The following is an 11,416-nucleotide window of genomic DNA, read 5'->3' as shown; positions in this document are numbered from 1 at the left end:
TTGAAATAAACTACTTAGTAGAATGTTGCGATAGAAAATAGAAGAAAGCAGTGATCACAAAATACTCTAACACTTCCCCGGCAATGGCGCCAAAAAGTGGTGAGCATCAGTATTGCAGCAATAATGCTGCAACTCCTAGGCTTCCTACTTTACTTTTATCAAACCGGTAGTTTGTAACAAACTTGGAAGCGACGGTGATGTATGCAAAAGTACTAGTTTTACTGCAGGTTGTCACTTGGTCAGTCGGCGCAAGATCACTAGGAGCTCAAGCCAACTTCTATGGATTCCATAAGAAGCTCTATATGTGATGAAAGAAAGGAAAGCTTACTCTACAGAGGCTACTCTACTTGCAGAAAGGAAAAGGACTGGAATGTAAAGTAAACCTATCAAACCCTACTTAACCAACTAATCCTACTTTTGTATAAAGAGAGATGAAAAACCATGAAATGAATGCCATTACCTATTCTAGGAAGTAAACAACATCTATTCAAGCTATTTCTAGAAGGAAATGAGGAAAAACATATTTTTGGAATTTTATGTGAAATTGTCATGCATGTAATTTATTTGTTTGTGAATGTGGTAGCAATTAGGTTGTGATGCAGGGCGACCTTGGAGTTTGCAGAGGTGTAAAAAAGTGTGGATGGGTCCTAGGAGGTCTCAGGTGGCCTTCTAGAGGCTTTCCCTACAATTGGACTTCAAAAAGACACCTACAGGAAAATCTACAAGAGGCTGCAAGGGATCTACAGGAGGATGCTGAGAGCAGTTTTGGAGGTTTTGAAGGTGGGAAAGTGGGTGGAAAGGGTAGCTGAAGGCTAGGATGATGTGTTAAGGTGTCTAGGGTTCATCAAGAAGGATTAGGAAAGAGAAAGATGGTTGGACTTGTTCAAGGAAAGAGAGGAAAGTTTATGAGAAAAGTGCAGAAAACTAAGGCAGATTTGTGAGGGACTTTGGGTGACCTGTGGAACATAGATCAAAGAGAGATGGTGATGGTTGATTGGCTGACTTATTGTGAGAAGGGATTTGCTGCAAGAGAACTGAAACTCAAATAGTGAGATTAAGCAAGCAAGGAAACTAGCTACATCAAAAAACATAACTTTGCATCAAGCTAGTCTAAACTTTGATCTAGGAAAGTAAATGCTGAGAAATTCTACATGGAAAGAAAGCATGGAAGGAAATTTATTACAAAGACAGAAATGAGCATGTTAAAAGAGATCTAAAGCAAAGCATTAACCTTTTAACAAACTGCAATACTAGAAATCCTATGGAGAAGGAAAATATGTGTTTTTGTGGCAACAAGAGGGTCTTGGCCTCAGTTCATGGTTCCAAGGGGAGGAAAGGAGGCAAAGGCTCTATTGATGACCTTTTTTGTATCTTCTTTCTATCACTGTTCAACCTACTACAGAAAACTGAAATGGAAACAACCTTATAAATTACCAAAAGCAACCTATTCTTAACCAAGAAAGAAATTTATCTAACAACAACAAATTCATAAACTAAAATGAAACATAAAAGTACAGGAAAAGAGCAGCTTGGCTGCTTGGATCGGGCCCTAACCCAAGAGCTTCAGCCCTCCGAGAAAACTCAGTGCTAGCTCAAGAAATATTTCATCTTTATTATCAAAATAATAATAAGATTACATGAAACTGTCAACAAAAGTAAGCTCAAAGTTGAGCCGAGCAAAGCTGCAACAAAAAGTCAAAAAATTGACCAACTTCCTAATGAGGCCCTAGGCCTCTCTACTTATCCAACTGAAGCTCCCAACAACTTCCTAAAAATCAGGGAGGCTTGGCTCCCAAAACTCAAGATAAACAGAAGTTATCCTCCACTTGCTTGGCTACCTCCTAATGCATTGATGTGGCTGTTTGTGCTCCAAGCTTCATGAAGGAGAATTCGAAGTGGGGAGTCATGAATGAGGGGGAAACCCTCTTATAAATCCTCTCCCTTGTCTTCTTTGAATATTTGCTGCCAATTGTCCATTAAATCTTTGACTTTGTCTCCAAAATTCAACAAAAGTTTGCATTAAACACACATTAGACTCCATGGCATAATAACCAACCCAACTCACTCTAGTAGCATAAATATAATAAAAAAAACATGCAATAAGCTAAGAGAATGGTGGATTAAGCTAAGTTAGGAGGTAAAATGAGCCCATATAATTACCCATTTATGGGGCTCATCAGTAAGTACTCTCGTATGCATACAATGTATGAAGAGTTAAGTGAAGGAAGTCAAGTTAAGCCTAATATTAGAAGTCAAGTGAGTCAAAGTTAAAAAGTTAATGCCTTGTCAAGAAAGGCTAAGTTAAGGAAAATACAAATGTCGATTTATGTTAAAGTGAAGTTATAAAAGTTTAGTTAAAGTGTTAATTCATAGTTTGTTTAGTTAGGATGAATGGATCATGATAGATCTGTTTACACTTCCAAAATTTATTGGTAAATTTTTAAATTTTTGAGAACTGTCAAAATGAAATTTTTTATTTGATGTAAAGAGTTGATTGATTATAGGTCTAATAACCCATATGATGAAGTATTTTATGCCTTAGTATTGGATCTTATAAAGCATGCATTGGATGATAATTCCTTGTGCAAGAAAGCAAAAGCTACATCTTCCTAGGAAGCATGGAAGGCCCTAGAAGTAGAATTTGTTATAAAGGAAAGTGACATAAAGCAACAAATTTTATTACAGTTTGTTGAAGAATCAATAGAAAGTCAATTCCAGGTGTGGTATTAAATGAGCAAGACTATAGGATGAAAATAGAGCTTGGAGAATCCCACTCAAATGTGGATGATGGTAAGAAATATGATAAAAGTGAAACTCATCATGCAGACATGCATGTGGATGAAGAAGACACATAAAAAATTTTAGAGTGAGAAGTTGAAGCCTCTACGTGTGAAGTAGAGCAAGAGCATATAGATACTCAAGAAACCCACTATAACATGGATGGTGAATATGATGGTAAATCTCACTGTGACGAGACATATGTGGATGATGACTACAAAGTGAGTTGTGAATCCAACAATATACCTTTTTGATGATGGTGAGGCTTCCAATAAACAAGCGAAATACATGTGTGATCTAGTTGGTATGATTGTAGTTGAGGATGACATCTTCGAATTATATTTTGAGGCATTTAAGTTTGAGAATAAGAAAGACAATTTTTCATATGAAGTATTTGTAGATTTGAAAGTGCATCTCTCATGAATCCAGGAACAAATGATCAATTTGTTGAAGTTGAAATTGTTAATGAGCACATGCATGCTAAGATATCTCACCACATAGTGGATGAAACTTATGTTGATGAAATTTGTGGTCTCTTTTTTGAAACAATGGCTAATTGTGGAAATATGGAAAGTTTCATGTTTGATGAAGAATTAAAGGTTGAAGCTACCACTGTAGCAACAAGTTATGAAGCAATACTTAGAATTTCTCATGAAGCAGTGTGTGATCTAGCAACAATTGATGATTGATGATAAAATGATTCATAAGTTTTTTATGAGAATATCCACTAACACCATAAGAGTGGAAGATAGCCTCAATGCAGTTGAAGAGGCAGAGAAGAAAGAAGAAGCAGAGAAAGCTCTGATTGCATAGCATAATGAAGATGTTTCTAGCATTGATTTTGAGTGTGCAAGAAGACCAGACAACAGTCTAGTTATAGTTATAGCTGAAAGAGAAGATGAATACAAATATGTAGGAATGGGCATGGAAGTTTCCGAAGACGAAGAAGAAATATTTGAAACAACCTTTCAAGAATGGGGTCAAGAATATATCAAATTATACTATCATGAAATAGGCAGAAAGAAGATCAAGAATATGAAGTGGAAGAAGCATGACACAGTTCATAGTTTGAAGATGAAGAGTTGTGGTAGTAATCCATGAGTGAATGAATATTTTAAGAGGAAGCTATAGAAGATAGGCTCTGAAAGCCTAAATTGGTTTTTAGAACAAATATAAAAAAGGTTAAAAAAATTGTAGCAACAACAAGTGAAGAAATATGGAGCTTACATCAAGAAAGCACAACTGAAAATGAATTAGTTTCAAGGGTATAGAATATTGAAGAAATGAAAAAGAAAAAATTTCATTGTAAAATTTCTTTTGAGTCAATTTTTTATTGCAAGCATAGCATGCATAGTTAAATCATGATTAAATTAAGGGTGAGTCATATGGTTGTAATTAAGGGAGTTTTAGAAATATTAATTACTCCCATTTGCATGCAATGCATGAAGAGTAGAGTTAAGGAAAGGAAAGAAATTCGAGTCTAATATTCAAATTCAAGTGAGCTAGAGTTAGAAGGTTAATGATTTGTCTAGAAAATATGAGTCAAGAAAAAGAAAAATGTTGAGTTAAGTTAAAGGAAACTTAGAAAAGTTTAGTTAAAGCGTGAAGTCTTAGTTTGCATGAGGAAAGGAAAATTAGAGTTTGCATGATTCCATATTTAAAAAGTTTGGTGGTTATATACTTGTGGTTGGGCCATTGTAATGTGAATCTAGAAGAGAGAATAATCATAGCTCAATGGATGTATATGAGAGAATAATTAATGAATAGAAATTATTTAATCAAGAAAAAGCTTGTGTATTTATTTGTCTTGTGTTTATATGATTATACTTTCCTTTGACTAACAAGAACTTATATCCCTACACTTTTTCATGTAAGAAAATTGTGTCATGACTTATGCAATGACCCACCCAATTATGCTAGACATTGGGTCATGAATTTTCCATGGATGATTGTTTACAAAAGGAGAACCCTCTTAGCTCCTTTAATGCAATTTCTACTCACAAGTCTACAAAGTCTATTGGATGACTATATGGATGATTCTCAAATTATTTCAATGAATTAGCTTAATTGTGTCGATATTTGTCTTACAGACTATGCTATTTATCTTTACTAGACATATTAATTATATGCAAGATGGATCTTTTATTTCCCCATGGTATCTTGGTTTCTCTTGGATGTACATTCAATGGTAGTTTCGGTGCCATTGACAAAAAGTGTGGTCCTTGGTGCTCCTCCAATTGACCAACATAATTCACTAGTTCCTTCTTTCAGACTTCAACCAAAAGACCCAATTACCAGGTTGTGGGATGATGTTGGTATTGGTATTATATTGTTCACTAAAATAAACTTTATTGGTACTATATTATTCCAATTTTTGCAGTCTTGGCTAATCCAATTTATTTATTTCCTCTTGCCCCAAGTTAGATACATATATGTCAAGTTTTCTTGTGAGATTTCAAATATGAGATGAAGTAATAAGCATAAATATTTGTGAAAGTTGGGAAATTTTCTACATTTTGAAACTTTTTTTGGTTGCAATTGTGATCGAACAATGTGTGACCCAAATTACATAATTTTCCCAAGATATCATATGCACTATTTAAAACTAAAAACATATAGAGAAACTAACTATGTTATTCTAAAAAGCACTATATTTGTATATGGTACACGCCCAAAATTATCAGTGTCTTCTCTCTCATGCATTAAAATTTTGATGTGGCATGAGTTAGCAATGTAGTGAGGGGTTTGTCTTCATTACATATTTTGTTTTGGTAAAAAAACAATTATAACCAAATTGGGCTTGGTATGTTGTTTATGCAACGGTTCTTGAGGAATTTCATGAAACACAATGGTTGATTCAAAAAGGTTTTCATAATCTAAAGTACTATTCCATGTGGAGAAATCACTTTTAACCATGTTGTTGGATGTTCCATTTGTTTTGATTATGATGCATATGATATTACATTAAATATTCAACATGATTTCATCGATTATTACATCCATGGGATCATGTGTAGCTGATATGGAATTCTCTCTCCAAATTTAGCTTGGTGGAGTCCTCATTTGAATGTAGATTTATACTTTCTTCTCTACAAGAAGAAATAGGTATAAGCCAAATGATACTACAAATTCCTTTTCCTTTTTTTCAATCATCTAAATGTATCTTAGTAATGCCCCATTCCATCAAAGCTAACCAACAAAAATCAATGAAAATTCTCTTGAAATGTATTCTCTATATTACCAAACCACCTTGCATCCATTTACTTCATTGTTCTCTTTCCTGCAACTAGACAAGGCATCAGTTAATTAAGAAGAATGAAGATAAGATTTAACCATCATTGTACTCTTTCTTGCAACTAGACAAGACATCAATTAATTAAGAAGAATGAAGATAATATTTAACCACTGAGCTATGGTTAAGAGTCATTTATCCTAGAATATAAGATTTAAAGGCACTTCTAATTTTCCATTTGGACTATCATCATTTTATCCAAATATGCCCAGTATCTTTCACTCTCCAATTTGAGGTTTTGGGATATTCTTATCATACAATTTCATAGTATCATAAGAGGTCCACAAAGTAGGACAAAACCTTACTCTGTAATCTAATGTCCATAATTTCAATGGACTGAAGATGATGACCAAGGCCATTAAATTAAATCTATAATAAAATCTACCATTGTGAAGCATCTCAAAGATTATAAGATCAAATATCTAAGTTTTTATCTTGTTTATTAGAATGTTATCGCAATTGGCCAAAATCGATAATCCCATAAATTTTTTCCATTCTATTAGAGAACCAAAACAATGAAGCAACATAGGGAAATGGATGTGAACTATAGCAAGATCTGGATGCAAACGTTTATACAATATGATTCCACATAAATTCTTCTACAAATCTTTTGAATTTGAAGTCAGCATTCAAAACAATGTTTCTGTGTCAAATTTCAAGCCAGTTTCCATCTATGTTGGATCCAATTATTTCTCAATGATCAGACTGAGCTCATTTTTTTCATGCATACACAATATATCCTTGGTCATATTCCAAATTCTCAAAAAATTCCATGTGATTTTCCTCTCTAGCTCCAATCGACTTCATAAGCTCTGGAAATGGGACACAAGTAAAATTTGGAATCGCATGTGTTACATTGTTCATTAGCCGACATGCAACCTAGATAGATGAATTAATTTGATAAGGAGGATTATTAATTAAAAAATATCTAAGTTACATTTCACAAACATTGATAGTGTCTGGTGGAAGTAATACAAGTTTCAACAATCTAGGAAAAAACACAAGTTTCAACAAGCTAGGAGTTCCCTTAGCAGAAATGTCACCTAAATGAGAAGAAATTCTAAGTTAGAGTGGTAAAGGATTCTTCTCAAATGGGATAATTAAATTAAAAAAAAAGTGGATCAAGTCCATACAATTCCCTTAACTGGAATGAGCCTTAGAGTGGTCAAGGCTTCTTCTCAAATGGGACAATTACATTTCAAAACTTTTTTATGTATCAAGTCCATACAATTCACTTAACTGGAATGAGCCTTTTCCATCTATTGGGTTGTCATATGAACCCATGTGAATCAATATGGAATCAAAGTTTATTGAAAAACTAATTTTATGAACATAATTGGGTGTTTCGAACATGAAGAAATACTTGTCTGGTCCTTGTCATCCTTTTATAGACACCTCTCTTGGAATCTAGTGAAATTTGCATGAAAAAGATGAAAAAGGGTGATGTCAAATTTCACTTTCAATAATGGTGAGGTCGATAAATGAGTAAATTTTTAGAATACTAGGTGAAGAGGTTGAGGGATCAATAAGTGATAATCCTGGCATCAATAATTTGTAGAGAATACTAGTCAAATATGGTATCCCTAAATTTTGGAACTTCTACAATGATAATGAGTCCAACTAGCTTGGGAAAAAGGACTTCTATAAAGTAGAATATGGAACAAAAGGACTTGTACAAAGTAGAATATTGTTCCATTTCCCTGGCCACATTCCAATGAAAAGATCTATACCTATAAGGATGCAAGACATCATACCATTTCTAAGAGAATGATAAGCTATCTACATTTTACGGGTGTCAAAACAACGTGTTGAAACATTTAATAGGATGTTGCATGCAAATCTATAACACGCAAGACAAACATAAATTTCTTCTCTCTCCTAATGTGAGACAGACAAGTGTTTAACAAGTACCAAGTCAGCCCTGCAAAAGTTTTCCATAAATTGTCTTTCAACTTCCCACAATGAACTCGATCAAAGTCTTGACTTAGATTTGTACTAGGGCCAAATTTAGGCCTTCTTTACTGTCCCAAAAAACTCGGTATTCACCACATAATAGAATCTGATTTCAACTCTGAATGGGCTCAGATATTATCATGAACAAGGCTTGAACTTCACCCTCAGAATGGAATTAGACTTCATCACAAAACAATATTGGAATTTATCTTAGATTACCTTGGAATTTACAAATTCCATAGAGATGGTGTTCCACTATAGGCTTATTAAAGTCTTGACCTAATCACCATAGGGTTTTAAGGAAATCTATAAAATGAGAAGAGTTATCATTTGTTGTGGGTGGAGAGAGCCAATAGATTACCTGTAATTCACAAAAATTATATTCCTCTCAGTTGAACACCTCATCCTCTATGATGGCACCATCTATAGGGATACCCATGATCTAGTCTACATATTCTAGTTTAGGTGTCATCTTTCCCCGCGGGAACACAAATGTCACTACTACACGAAGAGGGTATTTAAGACATTTGTTTAAGATGAAATAATCATTTTGTCTTAACTTTTTATTCATACTCAATTATTTTATTTTGATATTTCTAATTATTTAAAAGTAAAAAGGTCTTGCGCATGTAACTAAACCTATATGCACTTTGTGGCTTGTATTTTTGTGCGAATTTTGTATATGGGGGAGGAGATATGTGGAAATTGACCCCTAAATCTCCTCTTGATGTAGCTTGGATGAGTAGTGTGATGGAAATATTGGGTATCCCCCCTTGATGTATCCAGGTTGGGTAGCATGATGGAGAGATTGGGGATTCAACCTCTATATTTCAACACTAATGCTCTCATGGCCAATATATGCTATAAATTCATTGAAAATGAGTGCAAGCTATTGAAGATTGCCAAGGAGACCACAAAGATTGAACAAAATATTGTTTTGATGATTTTAAGTGGCAAAGGGGACAACTGAAGCTGAATTCATGTAATATAGTTGAGGTTGGGGGACATCACACTTGTGTTGCCACTATGAAGAAGACATAATCTGGCTACTGCATATGTCAATGGCACAACCATATGATGTTTTACAATGAGGAAAAGGGTTTTCACCTTGAGTACATCTATGACAATGATTTTCATTGCTTTGGGGTAGATGAAAATGTGAGGCTAAGAAGGATGCCCAGAATTCGGTTTTGCGGGAGTAGATGGAGAAATCCGACGAGGTCAATGCTGGGATTTTGTGCAAAAACATTCATATTGCCTCCAAGCATTGAATTGAAATGATTATTCTAGCCATGGATGTCTAGTAAGGGTTTATATATATCATGGGTTTGTCTACTAGGGTTTATTTCAAGTCTGTTTGCTAGGGTTTTCAATTGGAATATTCTTTAGATGGCAATGCTCCATGGAAATTGTTAAATAAAAGAAACTCTGCTACTTAAACCATGAATTTGTGGCACAATGAGCTAGGATCTTCTTTCCAAATTTGAATCTTGGCTATGAAGGTTCCTTAGGCAGATTCTGATTTTATAGTGGAGTGGTTGATCTAGTGTGCATGTTGATGCAAATAACATGGTTATAGGCTAAGTGAGTGTTGGTAAAGAATCCTAAGTGGAATCTGTACCAGTGTAACTGATGCTGGGATTCATGTCATATACTATTTTCTAGATCAAATCAAGTCGTACCATGTTGGGATTGCGTTGAGAGAGAGTTTCAATAAGTAGTCAATCAGCCTTGTTGCTTCATAGCTCAACTCATGGGAGGTGTCCACAATTGATGCATATGGATGGAAAGAAAATCACTCCTATGCAATAAATTCATATGAGCATACTTTCATATGGGTAAGTATTCTATTATTATGTCACTGTCTTTAGGAAGTGATATCTAGTGACTACACTACACTATTATTTTTGATCGTATTGCAATTTTTTTTAGCGTTTATATAGTTGAACATTGGTTTTGATTTTTTTTAAGGCTGACATAGGCCCACCACCACCATCAGGGCTATGGAGCCTGACGCCATACATCAGCCTCTGCCCCCTCTTGGTCTTGTCAATGACAACTTTGTACTCCTTGCTTATTGTGGGGTACGACTTCATGTGTTCTTATCGGCCACTAATTTATCGAGAAACCAGTCCATTTAAGCTTGAAAACAAGAGTCAGAATGACATTCCAAAACCAATCCATTTAAGGTCATTAAGAGCCAGGACAACATTCAAAAACTGTGAAAACGAGAAATTTTTTTAGGGGCGTGACTCAAACTAATGATCCTTTTTAGGAAAGGAGGAGACATTAAGGATAAATACGGTTGTTTATGTGTTTTAGACCATGAGCTAGGATCCTGAAGTAATTTCTGCTCAAATTCCATGGTTAGCAGTGGTGCTTTTGTTGACCTTCTTGAAGGAGATGTGTTTAAATATTACTACGATGGCGAGTGGAGAGCATATTCTTCTGAGAAATAGGTGGCCATTATTGATCCTATGACTAGGAAGACTTAGTACAGGGTTCAAGGTTCGTCTTTTCATATTTTCAAGATTTTTTCTTTTGTTCTCAACTTAGGTGGGGAAACTTTCGTGGTTTCGATGTTTTGAAGTGTTGGAATAATGTTTGTTTTCGAAGATTTAGAAATATGTTAGTTATTGTGTAAATGGACTCGTTTTGTGAGTTACTATGTGGAATATGTTCCTTTTTTCAACTCCAAAATAGATGAGGATGATCTTTTCTGCATGGTAAATGTAAAATGTGTTGTATGTTGCATCTCAAAGGAGATTTGTGGTCTTTTTTGTTGTAAATTATGAAGATTTGTCATTCAACTAGTCTATTTGAATAATTTGTTTCCTCACTCAATTTATGTTATAGATGGTCCTACAAAAATCTTGTATTCAAACATTTTGTATTCGAAAATCTAATGGCTCATATATTTACCTAATAATCAAATCTTTCTATGCCAGCCATAAATGATTGACTTTAACTGATTTATCATACAAGTTTCCTCCCCAAATTATTTGTCATGTTTTGAATGTCAATCTACATGTGAGTGATCACTGACAATGGAGTTGCTTCCTAGATATCTTTATTGCATCATCCAAGCCTTTATCTGAATGAACTTTTTGTTGAAATCTATATGATAACAAAGAGAAGGAGAATCCAAGGAAATTTTGGTTTTTTGATAATGTACTTCATATATGGTAGTTTTTCCTGAAATGTGTTTAAAGGTGGCATTTAACTTTATGTTTTCTCGTGCTAGTAGACTGGACAAGAGATGGATGAGGTTTAAGCACAATTGACATTAGTTTCTAATTCTGAGCTAATATTTGGTCAATATGTACCCAAATTGCAACAATATTATATCTAGTTCATTCTTCTGCAATATATGTTTAATAATTTATGAATTCT

At 34.4% G+C, this 11,416-nt stretch overlaps 1 pseudogene; it reads left to right on the top strand.

Annotated features, from left to right (window-relative positions):
• Positions 1-8,795: 8,795 nt before the first annotated feature.
• LOC149254131 (uncharacterized) lies at positions 8,796-9,294 on the top strand (annotated as a pseudogene).
• The last annotated feature ends 2,122 nt before the right edge of the window (positions 9,295-11,416 follow it).

The sequence above is a fragment of the Pinus tabuliformis genome, chromosome 7 (assembly GCF_031772625.1).
Source record: "Pinus tabuliformis cultivar Carrire ecotype Pingquan chromosome 7, CPIR1, whole genome shotgun sequence".
Classification (NCBI taxonomy): Eukaryota; Viridiplantae; Streptophyta; class Pinopsida; order Pinales; family Pinaceae; genus Pinus; species Pinus tabuliformis.
This window is presented reverse-complemented; position numbering and strand designations above follow the sequence as displayed.